At 40.4% G+C, this 4,506-nt stretch overlaps 1 non-coding gene across 1 annotated transcript; it reads right to left on the minus strand.

Moving 5' to 3' along the window:
- Positions 1-260: 260 nt before the first annotated feature.
- LOC141621198 (small nucleolar RNA R71) lies at positions 261-367 on the minus strand. The gene has a single exon (XR_012532147.1). It is a non-coding gene; the product is annotated as a small nucleolar RNA R71 (small nucleolar RNA).
- Positions 368-4,506: the final 4,139 nt, after the last annotated feature.

Consider the following 4,506-nt stretch of genomic DNA (forward strand, 5'->3'; position numbering starts at 1 on the left):
TAGTTGAGAGAAGTCAATTTGGAGGGATGCCTAGTGAGGATCCTCACCTACACATGGAGACTTTTTGTGACTATTGTGATGTAATTTCCCAAACGGGGGTAACTCAAGACCAAATTCGATGGGTAATGTTTCCTTTTTCCGTGATCGGAGCTGCAAAGCATTGGTTAAAGAGCCTAGACAAGGCCACTCTTGAAATTGATTCATGGAAGAAGTTAGCACTTGCCTTTTACAAGAAGTTCTACCCTCCGGATAAGACCAACATATTAAGAGCCCAAATCACCGGGTTCAAGCAAAGAGATGAAGAGTCTCTATACGAGGCTTGGGAAAGATTCAAAGATACATGTTGCTCTTGTCCTCATCATGGACTAAGCGAATGGTTTCTAGTCAAACAATTTTGGAATGGGTTGTATGAAGATTCAAGGAATGTGCTCAATATGGATTCTAATGGAAGATTCACCGAGATAGATGACAACAAAACTTGGGCAAAGATAGAGGATATAGCGGTTCACAACTCTCAGTATAATAGGCCAAGTAAAGCTACTAGGGGAGGAAGACATGAAGTTGACTCCGTCACCCAATTGAGTGCCGATTTAGGTGCTCAACTATGTTTCTATATTGACACAATGAACTTGAAATTTGAGAAAGCCATAGCCAAGATGAATGAAGCCTCTCAATCATGCAAGCAACATCAACATGTCAATGCCATGGTGGCAACACCTTCTATTCCAAATGGAGTGTGTGAGAATTGTGAAACTTTGGGACATGATCAACAAGAATATAGGGGCACAAGTAAGCAAGTGAATGCTTTCCAAGCATACAAGAATGGCACCCCTTACTCCAACTATTACAATGAAAACACCAAATTTCACCCAAACTTCTCATACAAAAGCCAAAATGTTCAAAATCCTTAACCAACATACACCCCACCTTCAATGAGAAATCTTACTCAAAGACCCTACTTCAACCAAAACCAACCCTTTTACAATCAATCGAATGACCAAGCTTTTGATGTTCAAAAAGCGGTCCTTCTAATGCAAAATAGCCAACAAGATTTCTTTGCTCAAATGCAAAGAGATAGCCAAGCCAAAGACACTACCATCAACATATCCTAGCTCATACCAAGATGTTGGAAATACAATTGTCCCAGTTGGCCTCTTCAAGTTCCCAAAGGCAAAAAGGACAATTACCTCCTCAAGGTAAAGCCCCTACAAGACATGAAACTATTAATGCCATTCACTTGAGGAGTGGTACACCATATGAGGGATTTAAGGTGCCAATTAAAGAGGATATTATTGAGGGAAGTGTCAAGCGAAGAGATGTGATGGAACCATTGAGGAGAAATCCTAAGGTGGTAGAACCAACTACCAATGATTCATTAAAAAAGAGAAACGAAGAGAAGGCCAAAAAGGTTGAAAAAGGACATATTACGATTAGACTTTCGTTTCCAAGTCGCAAAGCCAAGCCCAAGCTTGATGAGTAACTTGAAAAATTCATGGAGATTGTGAAGAACCTAGAGGTATGCATCCCATTCACGGAGTTGATCAACCATGTTCCGGCCTATGAAAAATACATGAAAGATATCCTTACCAAGAAGAAGTCCATAAGAAAATTGGAGACCATCGCATTCACAAAGATAAGTAGTCCCAAACTTCAAGGGAATTCCCCACCTAAGCTCAAAAATCCGGAAGCTTCTCTATTCCATGTACCATTGGTGACACCACAATCAACAAGGCACTATGTGATCTAGGTGCAAGCGTGAGTGTCATGCCATATTCGGTATGTGAAAGGCTAGGAGGGGGAGAACTCAAGTGCACTAACATGACCCTACAAATGGCGGACCAAACAACAAAGAAACCACTTGGAGTATGGGAAGATGTACCCGTGAGAATTGGAAAGTTTTTCATACCGGTGGAGTTTGTTATTGATATGGAGGAAGATTCCAACATTCCAATCATTCTGGGAAGACCATTCCTACACACAGCCGGAGCGGTAATTGATGTAAAGCACGGGATGCTCACACTTGAAGTTGGTGATGAAACAATCACCTTTAATCTTGATAAGACTATGAGAGCTCCCAACTTGCTTAAGCTATGCTTTATGGTTGATCACTATAGTCGGGAAGGTGACAAGAAGAAAGTGTAATCCCCATTTATAGGTCAAGTGAAAGATGGAAATCCTAAAGATAAGGGCAAAGACACACCGCCCAATTGGAAGAAAGATATTAATGATGTTGAAGTGGCTCTATTCGGAGAGCATTTAATTTTTTCACAACAAGAATAAGAGCTTGCAAAGCTCACCCATGACAAGTATCAATGGAGGCCTCATTGGCCATGACAACAAGGAAGAAGAGTTGCTCTTGTCAACTCATGATCCTCCCAACATGGGGAAATGAGCAAAGGATGTATATGGTATATGGGATGACAAATTTGACGGATTGGTTAACCCTTACATTGGAAATGCTATGACCCTAGACCAAGGCTTTTTAGATCCATGTCACCACAACATTGACTCGGACTACTACATGAATTAAGACAACAATGTGCCAAGGTCTATGCAATACCTCTACCGTGAAAATGAACATGCCTTTGATTACTTCTACAAGGCGTTGAGCAACATTAACAACTCCCTTGCATTACCCCCTTGACACCTCTCAAGAGAAGGAAACTTTGGTGGAGTCCTTCCTAAACCACCATTTGTAAATATTCTAACCTCTTAACTTGCATTTCATTTAACTTATACATTACTCAATTTTAGCATTGCTTTTATATGCCTTGTTGTAGGATTTTTGTTACATGAGAGCAAGTGAGGGAAAGATTTTAATGTGTTTTGAATGTGTAGTGTTTGATGATAAATTATGGGGAAGCAATTACCTAGGCTATCGAAACCTTTGTAGTGCAACCTCATGACGAAAGAATAGGAAAAGAAGAAGCCAAGTTGTGGGAAAGGGATCCCCACAGGCAGACCTGAGCTCGTGGGGGCTGAAGCAAGGAAGAAAAGAAAAAAAATGAGCTGTAGCAGAATCCGCTCAAGCTGGCATCAAGACTGGCGTCCCATTACTCAACACGCTCGAGCCGAGCTCAGGTCGGGCATCCCCTAGGGTTTATCAGAAAAACTGTTCGAAAATCCGCCCATCCCCAGATGAGGTCGAGCGTCCCTCCTTGCATACTAAACATAAACACGGGATTTTCAACTTTCATCCTTCATTTCTATTCTTCCCCAAAGACAAACACAACAAATTCCCTTACTACAACCATCAACCCCATCATCCAAAAACATAAATTTCTCAACCAAATTCATCCAAATCAATTGCAAACTTGCTCAAAATCAAAACAAATCAATCCTTTCTCAACAAAAAGACCTTCAAACATCAAAATCTTCACAAAATCAATCAAGATTTCTAGGGTTAGAGTGAAATCCAAAAACCCCTTAATTGGTTGAAAAATTGATTGAAGTTGGAAGATAAGAGGAGCATTCAAGCATATTCAAGCTTTGTTGACAACAAATTGCAAGGAGAATCATCATGGCAAGAACAAAGGGCAACACCAAAGCATCAAAATCCCCAACTTTATCCAAGAGGCAAAAGGTTCTAGCATCAAATGCTCTAGTATTAGTGCAACAAGCTATGGAGCAACCAATGGAAGTCATTGAGGCCATTCAGGAAGTTACTACTACTTTACCGGAGATTGAGAAACATAAGGATTATCCGGAGGTAACTTTTATTTCTAATGAGCATAGAATTGTAATTGAATCCCTTGCTAAGAAAAAAATCATTACAACTAAGTTTGTATGCCAAGATACATTGGATAAGTTGGGAGTGCTTGACCTAACCAAGGCATTTTTCGGGTCCATGAGGTTAGCTACCCTATTTGAGACGAATGAATTGACTTACCCTTCCCTCACATGTATTAGAGTTCATAAGCTCTTTGAAGGAGTATAAGATTGAGACCCGAAAATATGTTGAATTTCGGCTTGAGAACAAGAGTAGGAGGATGATTAAAGGTGATTTAAGAAAGGTTTTTGGAATTGGTGACCTTTGGAGTCTCCACAAGAAACCCCACAAGTTTGATGCCAAGCCCCTTTGGAAGGCAATTTCCGGGAGGAAGTTGTCTACATTTAGAGAATGCAATGCCTTGTATATCCATCATCTGGGTATACGGTATTGGCATAGGTCCATTTCCAACACCTTGATTGCTAGGAAAGAAGCTACCCACATGACTGATGTGGGTTGTGATGATGTCGTCGGGTCACGTCCAATCAAAACACAATTTATAACTTCACAAACAACTCTACAATTAGTAAAGAGGCAAGTAAAGGTCGGATCCCAAGGGACGGGAATTGAGATGAGATTTCTATTGAAATTAGTGGTGTCTTAGGGGTGTCACAATTTGGGTTGATGTAGAAGGTCACTAAACTAAATAGCAATGAAAGTAAACAAGCAAGATGAATTAAAAGGGTTGTAAACAATTGATAAAAAGCACTAGGGTGTCATGGGGTCATAAGGGAATC

Source organism: Silene latifolia, chromosome 1 (genome assembly GCF_048544455.1).
Source record: "Silene latifolia isolate original U9 population chromosome 1, ASM4854445v1, whole genome shotgun sequence".
In the NCBI taxonomy this organism is placed as follows: Eukaryota; Viridiplantae; Streptophyta; class Magnoliopsida; order Caryophyllales; family Caryophyllaceae; genus Silene; species Silene latifolia.